Consider the following 18,657-nt stretch of genomic DNA (forward strand, 5'->3'; position numbering starts at 1 on the left):
GGCTGGTAGTCCTGGGTTCTATAAGAAAGCAAGCTGAGCAAGCCAGGGGAAGCAAGCCAGTAAGTAACATCCCTCCATGGCCTCTGCATCAGCTCCTGCTTCCTGACCTGCTTTAGAGCCAGTCCTGACTTCCTTTAGTGAGAAACAGCAATGTGGAAGTGTAAGCTGAGTAAACCCTTTCCTCTCCAAATTGCTTCTGGGTCATGATGTTTGTTCAGGAATAGAAATCCTGCCTGAGACACATGGAATTAGATGGTGTGTAGAAAGTAATAAATTAGTTTGTGACAATAAGAATAAATTAGCAGGAAACAGTAAGGTAAAGTCAATAGCAAAGAGTTAAGGGAAGGTAAATTAAAAACGAATAAAATGAATGATGGATATACCATCATGCCTTTCCTGCTTTTCTACCCTCCTTTCCCCTGACAATAAGAATAGAAATAGGACATTATGTTATAGGTGGGCAATCATCAATGTTATTGTGAGTGTGATGTCAAGAAAGAAAACAAAATTGATTTCAGTAAATTACCTGGAAGAAAAAAAACACCCTATATATTTGTGCTAATAAAAATCAAATGATTTAAAGTATATTCTCTTATCTTTTAAAGTAGAAGTAGAATAGCAAGATAACTTCATTCTCTGTTTTGTTTTTCTATGTTTTGTTTTTAATTTTTTTTTGGTTTCTTTTGTTGTTGTTGTGGTTGTGTTTTAATGTCTAGGTTTCAGTGGTACACACCTTTAATGCTGGAAATTGAGAGCTTTGGAGGCAGAGGCAGGAAAATCTCTGCATTGTGAGCTTGAGGCCAGCCTGGTCTATAAAAGTTAGTTCCAAGACAGCCAGAGCTACAATGAGAAAACCTGCCTCATATATACAAACAAACAAACAAACAACAACAACAAATGGTTTTTTCTGAGATGTTAAATTTTAAATTTTCAGAATTTAAAATGTTTAATCACATTGATTCATCTGTGTGTGTCTAGGCGTATATGTGGTTGTGTTTATCCAAGAATGCACATAGAATAACTTTCTGGAGTCAGTTCTCTTTTGTAATGTGGTTTTTGAGGAAGGAAGATGGTTAATGCCTTTCTGTTTCAATTATCTTCCTGGCCTCAACTTTGTTTTAATCATATATTTTTCTTCTTTTGGTGTAGAAATATTTGCTTTATGCTAGGCGTGCACATTACTGGTAACCTACCCTCTCAGCTCCTATTCACTGGCATTATTATGTTAAAAGACTGGTTAATGTACAATAAATAAATAAATATTAAGATTATAACAATGGGGAAGATTGGATTAGCAAATTATTTTTAGTGATAGCATTACAAATGAATTATAACATCTACATTTATGGGGTATAATAAGACTTCATCATATGTATGCAAACTGTGGCCTGAGTATGGAGAGGCATGCCACTTGTTCTTTAATCTAGTCAGCTGTCAATGTTGTAGTAAGGAGACATTAATAATATAGTCCCTTAGCTCTTTTAAAATACACAGACAATTATTATCAGTTTAAATCACTTGACTTTGGTTATCAGCATTCTGCAAGACCAGTGAGATGTATAATATCTTTTATGTCCCAATGTTCAATTTGTCTTTGAGTTCAATGCCTTTCCTGAACAATTCCAATAAAATACTACAATTCCTATAGGCAAAGAAATTATAGTATCAATGCATATATTTCGACTTGTTCCTTAGTTACAGCCAAAACTTTCCTTCCTTCATAAAAGTGTGTTATTCTTCAGGTAAACAGTACTAGTCACTCTACATTTCAATGTTCAAAGCTTAGAACTTACATGTCTTTATCTATTATGCATTGAGTTATCCTAAAGTTATGTAGCACTTACTTATTCTGAGCTAGTACCCTTGGATAGGCAAGTACTTTGTCAGGCATGAACCCATCAGGAACTCACAAGGAAAGACAGTGGAGTGTCAAAGAACCTGGGTTAATCACTCAGCGCTTCAACTCTTCACTCAATTTCAACTAATATCTTTCTCCACAGTAAAACACTCCTATATTTAAATGTAATGCTAGTGAAGATAGAGCCACTTAAAGTAATGCTGATTCATAAACACTTCAGTGATCCAAAAGTCTAATTTAATAGCGGAAGAAGTAGAGCTTTGAATGAAGGAAGGAGAAATTTTTCTTATCGGAATGCTGGCAGAAGGTGAGCACGTTCAATTGACTCTCATTTCTTGGGACATTTACTTGGATATCTTATATTTCTAAAAAATCAGGTCAAGTTTGTTATGTATGAATTCACTTTTGTGACTGATTTTAGTAATGAATAATATCTATTTCCACAACAATTATGAAAAAAAAAAAAAAAACACTTTCGGGGGAAAGAAATGTTTGCTAGGTCAGTTGGCTTTTTAAGCAATGTAGAAAGTATATATGGAAAAAAAAACCAGAATTGTTGCACAAATGAGAAAAACAAAGATTTTTTTCAACTTTCATATAATTTTATAATTAAATAAAATAATTTATGGAAGTACACTTTTAGTCGGGAACAATTGCTTCAAACATACCATCAACAAAAATTAGCATTTTATACAGAATTTTTTCCACAAACTTGGAGTTGCTTCTTTTAAAGACATATAGTATCATAATTCATTAAAGTGTTTCTTCCAGCCTTTCACTAAAGGCCTGTTCAAATGTAGTGTGTGGTGTGGTGGGTAGAGACATCCTCTTGGAGACAGTGTAGGAGAAATGGGATGACAAACTGTGGGAGGGCAGACTGGGAGGGAGACAACAACTGGACTGTAAAGAAATATTAAAGATAATTGAAAAAAAAAAGAATGTCCTATAGACTAGTATTTAAAACAGCATTTCATCCTAATTTGTGAGAGACAAATTAGTTCATCACTTTGACAATAACTTGTTTTAAATTTACTTATCTTTTTTATATGATTCTGGCATATTTGAGAAAAATTTAAACTACAAATTTAAGGTGATACTATTACAATCTTGTTTCAAAAATTTGAAAACATGGGCGAAGGCTGCTTTAAATATGAGTACAGTCCAGACACCTAAGCAGAATAGGTTAAAAGCAATGTGTGAGTATGTGTGTGGGCTTGAGGGGGAGTTTCAGGGGTGCGGAAGTACTAGTTCAGTAATTGAGTACTGCCAGGTTCAATTTCCAGGAGCACATAGAAGTTCTGGGGGATCTGAGACACTTTTCAGGCCACCATGAAGACTAGATACCCATGCAGTATACATACATACATACATACATACATACATACATACATACATACATGAAAAATATTCATACACAAAAACATGAAATGACCTTTTAAAATAATTGTTGGGTTTCACAAGCTTATACTTACAGATTCACCTAGTTAGATACAAGAGTATTCCTAAGGTTCAATAGCTAGCCAACCTTGCCAATCAGAGAGCTCTGAGTTCAGTGGGAGACACTCAAAAGGTTGAGTGAGAAATGATATAGAACAACACCCAGTGACGACCTCTGGTCTCCAGAGGCTTACAGACCAATGTATACTGTCATGATGTATACATACATATGAACATTTACATATACATGACACATCAGTGTTCACACACATTAGTTTGTGCTTCTACATTTTCATCTTCATAGATGCTCTCATATACTTTTCCAGAATTTGTATAAAAAAAACTGAAAGTAAGAATATAAGTACTGAACACAAATTCTGAGCAGAAAGTATGTCTTGTGCATATAAAACATGGAGAAAATAGAGAGAACGCACCGATACCCTAAGATTTAGAGACTCCTTCATTCACTGTGAATCTGGGGGAACATTTGATATAGGATGCTTAACATTGTATTCTTCTTGCAGCCATGAAAACCTATTTTTCATTTGGTATAAGATGATTGTGAAACGTCCTTTCCAAAGCCCAAATCTTTAATCAAAAAAACGTTGTAAAATATATCTTTCCAATTGGACATAAATAAACAAAGGAAAAAAACTTGAACAATTAATTTGGTTAAAATAGATAAGCACTTTTCTTACACTATTTTCATCAATCTACTGGTTAAATTAAAATAAAGTATGGAAGGAGGTTGTGATACCTGGTTTCATTTACCCATAAATATTAATAGGCAATTTTATGTTTCACAAGGTGATCCATAAATGAACCCCTGTGTTATCACCCAATATAAACATGCTTTATACAGAGGTAATAGTTTGTAAGCTATAAAACACATATTTAATTAAAATTCATATTATTTGTGTACAGGAACTAAAAAATATTTATTTAACAGTGATAGTGACATGTAAGTGAGAATTATGGGACCTTTCCCAAATAACCTAATTTGATGTTTAAACCCAAACAGTGAAGAATGTAGAACAGGAAATAGCCTGGGAGAAGTTAAGTAGCTTGTCTGAGGTCCAAGTATTGAGAGGCAGCAATAAATTCAGAAATTAGGTCTTTTTTATAAGGTCACTGCTTTCTTCATACTAATACTCTAATGGACCTTCTGTACACACAGAAAATTGATGCATCCTATAGTAACATATCTTGCATAAATAAAATGTATTATACTCACTGAACAATAAAAATGTTTTATTCCAACAAATTAAACTGTAAAACAAACAATTAATATTTTAATATTTAACTTACATTTTCCCATATTGTAAATAATATGTATTACATACTATCTTTACATATTTACTTTTTTAAGAATAAGACAATAAATCACATTCTCATTTTTTTTAATTTTCCCCCTTCCTTCCTGCACTGTATAATGGCTGGTAATATTCTCATCTTACAGAAATTTCTGTGCAGAACTTTCTGTCCTGGAACTCAGAGCTCTTTCTGGCTCTGCCTCCTGAGTGCTGAAATTTAAGACTTATGCAACTGCCACATCTGACCTAGTCTGTATTATATTTCAGAATGGCTTTGAAGACTAAAACCTGCTGCTACCTACAGTAAAATCATGATCAATCTCTTCTGGATGACCTTACTAGAATGACAGATTTTTTTTGCCTTATATTACTTGTTATGGAAGTTTAAATAGGGACAATTAGGTACATTCTGTGCAGGTGCAAACCCACTGTCCTCTACTTGTGGTGTTAACTCTGTCCTTGTTCAAGGACAAGCTAATATTGCAGACATTTGCATCAATGATCTTTCCTCTATGTCATAGTCACTTATTTCTATTTCTTCACTGTCACTGTCACTCTAGACAGGCAATATTTCTGTTGCTATGAATTCTTCAAGTCATGTCAAGCTCCTGTGGTGTTTATAGGTTATAGTCATGGCAAATGTATCCTCCTCTGTTTACTTCTGACAAATCTCTTTTCCTCACATCTTCTGACATTTGATTAGATTTGCATGTCTTGCACTGAATATTACTAACAATATTTATCTGGCTACTTTTCTTTTTTCACATTCGATGTGTTTATTGGCCCACATTTTGAAGCAGTTCATGACCAACATTGTGCTTTGGGTTTTTTGTCTTGTTTTTTTGGTTTGCAATGAATGAAAGCACGTTCTTTAAAAGACACGTTTTCGTTAAATGGGCAGGAAATTTCCCCACCTTCCTCTTCCCCTCTTTTCAGACCTGTACTGCACCATAGAAGCATTCAGCAAAGCAGCCTCCCCAACCCCTTTCCCTCCTTCCCAGCACTTGGGATGAGGACAGCACTCCTCACTGCTCCTTTGATCTTCATGTCCTTCAAGGCTGACTCCAAGCTCTTCACATCCCAGATGCTCATGTCACCACCATCTACGTCTGTGGTGCAGAACTGCGAGCACTTGGCCTTACCCCTGCTGAGTACCCAGATTTGACTGATGCTGTTCTTGTGCAGTGAATCCAGGCTGCACCCTGTGGCTGCACCCCCTTCAGAGCTGGCCTTCTTGAGGTTCTGGAAGCGTTCTCAGGCTGTCAGGCCACGCTGGGAGTTCTTCTTGGGCACATCCAGCGGGCCACCAAAGCTCAGTGTCCCCGCAGCATTGTCATAGGGAAACAGCACCAGGAAGCAGTTGTGGCCCGCTGCCATGAGACTATTTTCTGTGATTAAGGTGATAGTCAAGAGTGGTAATGTCTCAGAGGTCAGGGCTGCCATGGCCATCTTCTCAGCATCTATCAGGCACACAGTGCTGTCATGGCTGACCCAAGCAACTCGGCTCCCACTGGCCGAGAAGCAGACACCATGTACCCAGCCACAGCTGCTGCTCGATTCAAAACATCAGCTCCCCAAAGGGCATCTTGGAGCCCCATGGGGTATGGGATGGCCGTTTCTCCACCCCCTTGATATAGGCAGAGAAGATCCTGCACTTGAAGTCACAGGAAACTGCAGCCACAGTACATTGTTGGGATGCCAGTCCAGGCCAAGGACAGTGAAGTGGATGGGCTTTTTGATGTGCTTGTACACCCATCAATCATTCTCCTGCTCAAAATAACAGATGGAAATGACACGAAGCCACTGCCCACGACAAACTTGTTCTCACTGGGTACCCAGTGTACACAGCTCAATTAATCCAAAGTTGTCGCGCCCACCTTGGCCGGCAAGGAAGACGCAACAGGGTCGGATTCTTCTCAACAGCCCTTACTGCAGGACCACTTCATTGTAGACACGGGGACCACGAGCGGCATACAACAGTATGCTAATAATCTTTCAGGGATTGGCGGGGCACGAGTCACCCCACTATCACCCGACTGTCATCCCAGCTACTTGTCCTCCAGAGATTGGCACAGCATGAACCACCCCATTAGCATAGTACCGCCCAGGCCAGACTGATGCCAGGTGCAAAACCTGAGCATGCGCAGTACTGTTGTTCACCACAGGAGGGCGCCAGATCACCTCATTATCATACGGCCACCCTAGCAAGGGGACAAGCCTGCGCATGCACGGTAAGTTGCTTACATTCAGACGGGGCTGGATGTCGGTGCCATCTTTGTTTTACCCAGCTGCTCCCTACACCCAAGGATGACCAATGTGGGCTTCCACGTGCAGCCCTTCAGTGTCCACACATAGGCATTGTAGTCTGTGCCACAAGTCACAATGCAGTTACTCTCAGGGACCCAGTCGATGTTTGTCACCTGCCTACTGTGCTCCTTAGCTCGTGCACCTCTTTTCACTTGGCACTGCTCTTCTCATGGATGTGCACCTCATGGTTGTTGGGGCAGATGGGGATCTGAGTACAGTCCTTGTTCTAGGCATGGCGACTGATGGGCTCCACCAGGAAGCTGTGGTAGGCCGTAATCACTTGTCTCCTGGACCTCAGGTCTCCTCAGTCGCAGACTCTGCACAGTTGATGCTCTGAACCGGCTCTGAGACTTGCACAGTGCCGTGGCCTACATTTTTGATGTTATCTTTCAAAATCATCTATTATTTTGAATGACTATTTTTCTATTTTTAATTTTTGTTTATTTAGCATTCTCAGGGTGCAAATGTCTTGTGTATGGTACACCAAATATAAAATTTTAGCAATTTTACTTTCTATATATATTTTTTAAATTGGATATGTGTGAGTTCACTGGGATGACTTAGCCAGTATGTGTAGGGGCTTTCTTATAAGAGCTCAGTTTACTCAAGGGATGCTGCATCACCAGAGTGCCCAGTCTAGTGTATCACTCAGCGTTCTCTAGAGGAAGCGAACTGAAAGAACGAATAGTAGACATCTATAAAGGGAATTACTGTCTTGACAGTAAGGGAATTACTAGAATGGTTTACAGTCTGTGGTCCAACTAGTCCACAATGGTTGTCTAGTCACAGAAGATGGAAGGTTTTAGTAGTTGTCAAGCAACTTTTCACTATATACTGTGAAACCAAACAAGTAGGCTCTAATGGCGGGAAGGGATGGACCTTCCAGCAAGAATTAGAGCAAAGAAAAAGAGAAAGCAAACAATCTTCTTCCTTGTCTTTATACTGGCTGCCAGCTGAAGGCGGGGCTCAATTTAAAGGTGGATTTTCCAACCCGAACTAAAGATCATCTACCCACTTCAAATTGTTTAATTAAGGAAAATCCCCTCACAGGCGTTTTAGGTAATTGCAGATGTAGCCGAGTTGACAACCAAGAATGGTCATCACAGAGAGAAAGAATAGAAACTCAACGTTGGGTCAAGAAAACTTCAAATTGTAGGAAATCGGCCAGCTTCAGAACTTCTTCTCAGTAGTACTAATCAATGCTGCTTAAAAGACTTTGGCAAGAACCTTTGGACAACCCAAAAGGCTATAAAATCCAATTTGGCAATTGAGAGTCTGCCTTTCATCTGAACTTGATTTGTTCAAGTTGATTTGTTCATGTTGAAGCTTTGGGTTTTTCTTTTTCCTTCCCCCTTCCCTTTCCAGGTTTTAACAAAATAGTTTTTATTTAAGATGAGAACGTCTTCCTAGCTCTTTATATTCCCATGTAGCTCCTGACTTCCAAGTTCTTCATTATGTTGGCATTCTTTGTTTTCTATAAGAGACTTATTTTCTAATTGCCTTTATCATTGCAAAACCAGAGATCAGTAAAACTCTTCTAATAGAACTCATCTTATGTCTATTAGTGTTGCCAGCCAACTTGGCAGCATCTGGAATCACTTAGAAGACAAGGCCCCAGGAATACTCCTGATGATTTTTAAATTAGGCCAGCCTCTGGGAGGGTCCATGCCTGCAATGGAGTACCTTGATTAGCTTACTTGAGGTGGGCATGTTGCTAGGGAAAAGTTATTAGAATTTTAACAGAGCAAGCACTCTGGAAGTCTCAACAACTGCCTAGAAGAAAGGGATGGAGAAGAAGAAAGGGGAGTTGCAGTTTTAGAGCAGGATCTCTAAAGGTAGGATGTTTCAGATGCTGGTTCAGTGCTAGAGGTCAGCATTCAGTACTACACTGAGAGCGGCTAGGGGAACTTGAGAGTGAATGGGAAAGTCAGAAAAAGGATGCCCGGGCTATGGCCAATATTCAAATGGAAAATTTAGAAAAGGAAAAAGGAAAAATTAAGCTTCTCTGAGTGAGGACTCAGGAAACAAAGGCAGCTGCCCCAGTGGTACCTGATAGAAGTCATGTGAGTAGCTACCCCAACAGAGAATCTTGGTAAAGGACAGTAAGAAGGACGTAGATAGACCATGAAAGTGAGAGTGGAGACTTCCATGGGAGCTTCTTGTTTCTGGAAGGCATTTTAAGACAAAACAAAACAAAACCACCACTACCACCAACAACAAACACACATCAGGAAAGCCCAGATTCAGGTACCTAAACTATAGGGGAAAGGATAGGAAACTTGGACTCTATAAACTACCTGAGCAGTGTCTGGTTGAGAGTACTTCCAGCTTCCGGCCTCTCCCATGTTACTGTTTCTTAATCTGCATTTTGATCTGTGTTTCCTGAATGTTCAGTTCTTTGATCCTTCCAAGGAAGAAGCTTGGCAAACCCTTGACAGACAACTACCAGCATTTGCATAATATTCCAGATAAGCATATTTTCTCTTTTTTTTTTTTCTTTTTTTTTTTTTTCGGAGCTGGGGACCGAACCCAGGGCCTTGCGCTTCCTAGGTAAGCGCTCTACCACTGAGCTAAATCCCCAGCCCCAAAAAGAGCTGGTCATGGTAGTTTACATTTCTTTTTTTTTTTTTTTTTGGTTCTTTTTTTTCCGGAGCTGGGGACCGAACCCAGGGCCTTGCGCTTCCTAGGTAAGGGCTCTACCACTGAGCTAAATCCCCAGCAAGCATATTATCTCATGAAAGGATAAATAAGCCACCTCCCTCCACCTCCTAACCCCCCACCCTCATCCCCACTCCTTAGAATGTCTCCAGGTGGATTGACTTCCCTTGGATGAGGGTGGGAGACTTGGAAAGGTAATTGAATTGAATCTCCGCTCGATTAACTTTATTTGCCCAGAGCTGAGGAACGAACTGAGGCCTTGCGCTTGCTAGGCGATTGCTTTACCACTGAGCTAAATCCCCAGCCCCTTGACTGACTCTTAAAAGCTGAATACTATAGTGTCTAATGTTTAGAGTAGCTTAGAATGGCAGTCCTTCATCCAGTGTGAAAGAATAAACTATAAATAATATTCTTTTCTACCAGGTGAACTAGCTTTGTCTTAATAGGCTTAAAAGGCCTAAAGACTTATTTTCATATGACTATTTAAACCCTACAGGGACACTTCCTTTCCTAGTAATAGCAGGAAAATTTCAGGGTGGAAGGTCTATCCTTAATCACTTCTGAGATAGATAATATCTATTAAGCTACATAATGGAAGATCTATGCTAAAAATGGATAGCACCATGACATGGGCTGAGGTCCTATAGTGAGTAAAACTGTAAACCTATGTGAGGATAAACACTTACTCAGCCCTCTCTTCTTTGTGCCTACAGGCTCACTGTGACCAGATCTTTTAGGCTCCTCATGCCTAGCCTTTCCTGCCAAGACCGGGGTGTACCCTTGATCTGAGAGTTCCAGTGAAGTGTTACCTTGTTAAGGTCCTGTTATCTATGTATGTTGTCTTAGCAAAAGAGAATATAGCTAGTAAACACCTATAATATTTCAGTACCCCGTTACCTAAGAATCTCTGTCTTTTGTTCTTGTGTTTTGTGTGGACAGGAGAATTAGCAGAGGCTGGAAACTTAGGTATTAATTTTAAAAAGCCATTATACTGGACTAGTTTTCCTTTGGCTTGCTAAATTGGAAATGAAATGGAAAATGGAAAAAAAGGGAGTTGATGTATTATGTAACTATAAATAAAGTAATTCTATGAAAGAGCAGTGAGCCTGTTAGGTGTGAGCGTTGAAAAAGTAGTTTCAGGAATGCAAACGTAATGGTGGCTGGCAGAATGGCGTTTTGGAATAACAATTCTTTGTCTTCTATATTTAATGCCTTCTTTAATGAGCTTTTATTATTTAGTGGGACTGAATAACATGCCATGCAATGCATAAAAGCCATTCATAAAAGAAAAATCTCAAAGCAGAACATAATGATAGACGTTCAGTAAACAAGAACAGGTTAAAGAGACCGAATGAAAACTAAATGCCAAATCCCAAATGCACTCAGAGGAGAGCAGATAAATCTTCAGTCCTCAAACATCCCACTCTTGTGCTTTTAAAATTCTAAACTATTATGAAAAACATGTTGGGACTGGAAGGCACTTGTTATCTACAAAATAATAGCCTCAGGAAAGCTACATTTACATTCTTGCTGTATTCTCAAAATTGGTACTACACAGGAGCATCTGTTGTGGGTTCCCCTTCCTGTATCTCAGAATAATAGAAGATGCTGGAGTGTGGGGTGCTTTAAATTCCTAGTGGACATGAAAGTGCATAAAAACTATTTCATTCGTGAAACACTATAGTGTAGAGAGGCAGTATTCTGAATTAAGCAAGTTCAAAAAATAGTGCCTTGGTGCCTTTATCCTAAAGACACTGCGATGTATGAAAGTAGTATATATTGGGGGGTTCTGAATTTTTTATCAGTTGGCTCCTTGTAATTGTACTTTAAATTATATTAGTAATACAAATTTTTAAATTCTGCTTATGAACCAGAAGATATGGCTATATGTTTCCTTTCAAAGGTGCCCTATTTCTTATTCTCTTCTAACTCACCCTCACCATAAAAATAGTTTAGTCAAAGTACCATTTGTGAAAATATGATATTTATATTAATCATAGATTTTGTGGATGAAGTCTATGAAATATATTAATAGGTGAAAATAGAAGGAGAGAAAATTAGCATTTTCTTGGATCCATTTTGAATGAAATTCTTCAACTTGTTTTGAAAAGTTGTACCATTCTATAAGTAAACTGAAATGTATAACTTTATAATAAAATGTAACAAAATTAAAATGTATTTCATTTAGTTTTCATAATATTCCATTTCATATTTGTAGCTAGTTCTGTTAAAGCATATCTCATTTCACAAATATTTACTGGAGCTTATGTTCAAAGACATTGCGTCCAACATATGAACTGCTCACCTTCCTTTCTAAAACGTTATTACAATGCTAATAAAAGCAGAAAAATAAATTTATAGTTACAGAGTAGGGGGAAGCCTGAAGTAGAAAATGGGTTTCCAGATTTGGGGAAGATAAATGTTACACAATTTATAGCTAAGGGAAATGTAACTTAAATTAATTGGTAGAAAGTCTGTCTGCAACAGAAACATCTAGAACATTAAGCACGTACTCTGAGGAGAGAGCTGGCGAGGTCAAGGGCACTAGCTTAGACTTGAAAGGGAGTGGTATATACAGTTATTGCTGATTTTTTTCTTCATTTGTTTGGTTGTGTGGTGTCATTGACCGTTTTGTTTTTATGGGCAAAGAAGACTGGATAACATCCAACTACTCTGGAACAAATGAGCCCTGGAGATGTCAAAAAAACATTACAGCTAGAGTTAAGCAAATTGAAAGCTTTTTAGACTTTCACAAACATAGCTGCTTCCTGTTATATGAAAGAAAGAAAAAGAAAATTTCTCCAATCTACTTTCTATCCCTATTCTCTTCAAAGGTTCAGCTCAGAGAATGCCGAAAGCGGCCATATGCATGCACATGGAGTAGTGTTACGTAAGGTTCTTGCTGCTGTTTTGAGTGTATAGGCCAATCACGAAAATTGTGGGTAGAATTTCTCACAACTAAAATGTTCATATTATTTAACAACATTTGATTTTTGAATGCCTTTCTTCTCAGTTTATATTTCTGAAGTATTCTTTACTGTTAACAAAAGCAAAACAAATCCACAAAAACAAAAACAGGTAGAGTATCATTTGGGAAAGTTTAAGTTAAGGAGTAAGACCTGTTGAAGAAGAGGGTTATGGGTCTGGAAAGGTCTGGAGAGGTGATGTACTTCTGCACTTTCACTGGCTTTCGAGGTATATTTAAATTTTAAAGTATTTTTACTTATTTAGGATTTATGTTTTTAGAATGTACATATGTTTTGATCTGTGTGGGTAGATCCCACATGTATATACATGTCCACAGAGATTAGAAAAGGATATTTCATACTCTGCACCTAAAGTTACAGACAGTTTTTAGCTGCCCAAACATGGGTTATAGGTACCAGACTCCACTTCTCTGGAGGACTGACGAGGAATTTGGACTACACCACCGTCTCCATCCTGTGTAGCTTTCATATAGATAGATAGATAGATAGATAGATAGATAGATAGATAGATAGATAGAGATAGGTAGAGATAGAGAGATAAAGATAGAGAGATAGATAGGGAGAGAGTAGATAGAGATAGAAAGAGAGAGAGAGAGAGAGAGAGAGAGAGAGGAGAGAGAGAGATAGACAGACCTTTCCCACACACTGACAGGAAAACTCTGAATAAAGGCTAAAGTGTTCAGAATATTGATCTGATTGTTGTTGTTAGTCTATGCCACTTTTGGTATACATGTCATGGAGTTTAACACCTCCCAGAAAATAAATTTAATTATTATTAGTCCCATTTTCTGTTTCTCAAATGTTCTACCATCAAAGTGCTGGCGAGTGTCCAGAGTATAGGAAGTGTCAAATACAGAGCTGCTTCTGTTACCGCTCACAGCTGAGAAAAATCCTCAGAACCGCTCATCTTACCAAGCTAGGAACAGAATGTACGCACTGTGCAATAACCCCCAGATATTTAAGAAATTATGACTGGTAGGATGAAATATTGCTCCAGAGCAAGTCACAGCCTTTCTACTTTCACCCCATTTGTATCTTTGCTTTCCTTTTCTACTGTGCCAATGTGGCATACTGGTGAGATGAGAAAGCTACACAATTCATTGCTCCCTTGTTCGTGCAACCTTCCTGTAAGATAATGGACCTGGGTTAATATATATTAGGTAAAGCCATTCAAAGTGTCTTTCATTAATAATATCTGCTATGGATAGTTTTATGTCAAGTAAACACTGCTGAAGTCATCTAGGGAAGGGAATCTCAATTATGAAGATGTCTCCAAAATACTGGGTTAAAGGCAATCTTGTAAGGCGTTTTCTTAGTGAGTGATTGCTGAGTGGAGTTTGCACTCACTATAAGCAGTGCCACACATGGGCTGGTATTCCTGGGTTCTATAAGAATGTAGGCTGAACAGCCATGATGAGCAAGCCATGAAGCACCACCCAACCATGACCTGTGAATCAACCCCTTGATTCTCCCCAGCTTGTTTTGGGTCACATTGTTTCATCACAGCAATAGTATCCATAACTAAGACAGTACCAAAGTTAAATTTTTCCTGCTGCAGTAAAGCACCTCTTGACGGAACATCATGTTTTATCTTTTCAACATATTTGTTACAGTCTTAGTTTGTGTTCTATTGATGGGAGAAGACATCATACCTGGGGCAACTCATATAAAGGGAGAGGTTTAGCCTGTCATCCTGGTAGGAAGCATGGCAATACCAAAGCAGGCATGGTGCTGGAGAGCTGGGTGAGAGTTTTACCTCTGTATCTACAGGCAGTGGGAAAAGAAACCCACTAGGCTTGCCTGGGGCTTTTGAAATATAATAGCCTAACCTCAGTGACATTTCCTCCAATGAGGGCATACATCCTCCAACAAGGCACCGCCTCCTAATTCTTTTCTAGTGCAATTCCCTGGTGACTAAGCTTTCAATTATATGAGTCTATAGGGTCATTTTTATTCAAATCATCAGTCACTAAACAATGATTTTGAAAGTCAGTCATGGGCACATATTCTTTCTTTCATTCTTTTTATTACTTACTAAGTTATATTCTATTATATGGCTTCAGTAACATTTGTATACCAATCATCTTTTGATGGGCATGTGGTTCATCTCCAGCTTCAGATCTTACAAATATAGCTAAATTTATTAAACAGGATTGTACTCTGATTCTTGTTTAGTGAATTTTTATTAGAATAACCTCTTCTGTGGGAAGCACATAGTCAACTGCCAAGTAATTGCTCAATAATATAAACGTCCTAGCAATGGATAAGTATTAAGGTTACAACCTTGATATATTAGTAGGCATAGGTATTTTTGTTTTAGTCATCATAGTATGTTCTAAATATTTTTAATTTAATTTTTTAACACTCCAGATTTTATTCCCCTCCCGATCCACCCTCTGACTATTCCCCATCCCATGCCTCCTACCCCTATCTCCATGAGGATGTCCCCACCCAACTCATCCCAACGACCTCTCAACTCCCTGGAGCCTCCAGCCTCATGAGTTAGGTGCATCTTCTTTGACTGAACCTAGATGCAGGTGTCCTCTGCTGTATATGTGTTGGGGCCTCATCTTAGCTGGTGTATGTTGCCCGGTTGGTGATTCAATGTCTGAGAGATCTTGGGGATCCAGGTCGCTTTAAACATTTAGACTCTAATAACAGTTAAGGTATTTCTTCTGGAGAAAACCATTTTCAAGAAACTTCTGTTATGCTAGGAAGGTGTTACAAGTTTCCAGACTAATTATTGGATTTGGGTCAAACGAACTGCCATGTATAATCTGAGACTTTCTTGCACTGTCACTGGCATGGCCACCAGCCTTCAATAGAGTTCTGTATTCCAGAATCGTTACATGGAATTGACCTTCCCATGCAAATGTTAGTTGAAGAAACAGAGACTTGCCTACTTCCCAGAATTTTCAACCTAAAACTTTTTTGAGTACTTAACTTTCCCATTTTGTTGCTTACCATTGTATAATTGGAGTAAGGTATATTGGTGTGTGTGTGTGTGTGTGTGTGTGTGTGTGTGTGTGTGTGTATACATATATATGTGTATATATATATATATATATATATATATATATATATATGAAGATGATGAATATATAGATGTATGGCAAGGTCCTATTTAAAAACACAAAAAAAATTCCAGGGCTGGTAGTGCTATTATAGCAGAGTCAGTGTTTTCTTTAGCATGCAATAAGCCATTGAATAAAAAACAGAAAATATATTTGTGTGTGTGTGTCTGTGTGTGTGTGTGTGTGTTCAGGAATATGCTTAAATACATGGGTGTGCATATACATTCACATATATATGTATAGTGTGTGTGTGTGAGTGTGTGTGTGTGTGTGTGTGTGTGTGTGTGTGAATGGGAAACTAATCCTTAAAGTCAACAACTGGGATCAATCAACAACAGCAAATTGCAGGCTTTGGAAAGAGTCATGAATACCTCTTAATTAGCTTCTCACTTGATGATATGGTTGATCAACAATTAAGAGAAAATTGACAAAATGTTCTGAGCAAAGAGACTGTAGTGTTTCTCTGTAGAAGCATTTTCAAGTCTCTGCTTTTCAAAATGTGAAAGGCCCAATTGATTACAAGCACTTTAAAGATGCTATACAGATATCTTTGCAGAAACTGCAAAGAGCAATTCAGGGGTTATATTAAAAAATAAGAAATGTCCAGAACCCTGAAAATTGAACTCACGTGAGCTGAGGATGAAGTTGGATGTCTGTATTGGCTGTGAAACATTGCAGTCTCTTTGACTATGGAGAAATCTACCAGTGTTCCTGCATTGCCCTTGGTCGCGTGTGGCTCAAGGACAAACAAAGCTGTCCAGATATCACACTGACTGACTTTTTGGTTGCTGTTGTCCTTAAACAGGAGACTCTATTGTTTTCAGCAAGTGCTTCTAATAATCTCTGAACAACGAACTAGATAGACATAGCATTAATTTTGGTGAACATAATTAATTTCCTAAACACACACACACACACACACACACACACACACACATACACACACACACACAGACAGTAACACATAGTGTTGGGTTCACTTATTCTATGGAGAGCAAGAAGAAGAATGTAGAAACTAAGTTGATACTAAATTGCTGTCACAATTAGAGTTTTAAAATAGATTTTGCTTTTACTAATTTGGGATATGGATGTTATGGAAATTAGATAAATTGATTTATTAAGTATATTTTGTTTGTTCTCATTACATTAGTGTAATCTAGAGGCTATTACAATGCCATGGGAATGGCATTAGTTAACAAGTAAAACTTTTAAAACCAAGAATGAGATGATTCCAATTTACTTTGTTAGGCAATCCCTCTGTGGAATGCTGTCCACCAGCTCTGTGTTTAAGTTAAACGTTTCAAGTTAATTGGAAGTAAAGCATGATGACCATGTCAATTTTACTAAGACATGAGTCTATTATCAAAACAGGAAGCCATGAACATCCTCTGAATATAAACAGCTCCACTTAGACCAAAGGGATGATCACAAGTGGAGACCATTTGTCACTGACACTTTATGATGCACATTTGATTTGTCCTCTATCATGCTTCTGAACTGTTTTCCATTCTTACCCTCCATAGCCTTCCTCCTGTTACCATCCTCTTCCATTCCACATCATTGCTGAGGATAACTGCATCAGCTCCTACAGATACTGTGGTCTATTTAACTGAGACAGCAATATTAACAGTGTGCTGGTACTGACACAGATAAAGAAAAAACATCTCGCCCCAGAATACCTCTTTTTGCTCAAGTACTGAAGCTGGTATCACTGAGACAGAGAAAGTAATAGTGCAGTTGTCAAGATTTGAATGGCAGTCTCCTGTCAGAGTATCAGAGAGGTAGAGCTTGGCCATATGAAAAGTACTTATGGGACTCTGAATTCATTTGTGACTGGTAAATCATATTTCAGAAGGCAGTTCTAAGTACTTGAACCATATGAAGACAGATGAGCCATCTCAAGATGCACCTGGCTGATCTGGGTTTGACTTTTCTTATGTAAGAGAAATATCACAATGCAACGAGCAGGCAGTCCACATGCTCAGCAGATTCCCAGTCATAAATACCATCTGTCAAATTTCCCATTTTGCTTGTCTGTTTCAAAATCCTTCAAAACATAGCATTCTTAATTACAAGTCTAGTTCTAATTTATTTGAGGATATTTCAGAATCTCCCAACTTCATTTTGACTCTTGATTTAATAGGAGTTTCATGGAAAATACACCTTTCTACCATATTTTATTTGAATTACTAACAAAATAATGATGGTAATATAGCTGGGCAAAGTCAAACAGATACCAATTCATGAGAAATCAATGTTACTCTGATAGCAATGTATTTATAGTGTTATCATATAACTATATGACATTAAATAGGATTGTCTCATGATCTAGGAGGGGCCTGGATTTGCCAGCTGCAGATAGTTTAACTCTTGAGACTTTGGAGAAGAGATATGCCTGAGTCCCAAGAGGGGCTGAGGGTACTCTGAAAAAGAAGAGGATGGCTGCTGCTCCACTTGCTGCTGGCCGGCTGCTACTGGTTCATCCTGCTGCTGTATTTGCTGTTACTGTTTTTCAGGACTACTAGATATTCTGATAACAAAGACTGAGCTTGTTCTAAGGAAACTGGCAACCCTAATCAGTAGGAAGTAGCCACAGAAGTCTATGTCCCTTTCTTGTCTAATTTTCTTTCTCTCCTACTTAGTGTTGTGGGCTGGGGGATTAAAAGGGATTAGTATAGAATAAGAGTTGGACAGGAAATATAGAATCCAAAAAATAATAAAATAAACACAAAAAACTAGTAACAGAAGGTTGTCTATTGTGATAGAGAGGGGAACTATTCATCAAAAAAATGATATTGAAAACTTGGAAAAACAGAGCTTGTTTTTAGGAGTTTTAATGAAACTCACTCTCTTCTCTGTTCTCTTAAATATTTTATAAAGATCTACAGACCAGTTGGAGTCTGTAGATGAAGCTGAATGTCGTGAGGTTTCAAGTGATAGCATGATAATTTGAAAGTTGTACAAGCCACAACTTAGTCACAAATTAAATAGGAGAAGCGAAAAGACATCTAAAGATAGAAACT

General features: G+C 38.2%; 1 pseudogene; it reads right to left on the minus strand.

Annotated features, from left to right (window-relative positions):
• Positions 1 to 5,568: 5,568 nt before the first annotated feature.
• Positions 5,569 to 8,625, minus strand: Arpc1b-ps1 (actin related protein 2/3 complex, subunit 1B, pseudogene 1; annotated as a pseudogene).
• Positions 8,626 to 18,657: the final 10,032 nt, after the last annotated feature.

The sequence above is a fragment of the Rattus norvegicus genome, chromosome 13 (assembly GCF_036323735.1).
Source record: "Rattus norvegicus strain BN/NHsdMcwi chromosome 13, GRCr8, whole genome shotgun sequence".
Classification (NCBI taxonomy): Eukaryota; Metazoa; Chordata; class Mammalia; order Rodentia; family Muridae; genus Rattus; species Rattus norvegicus.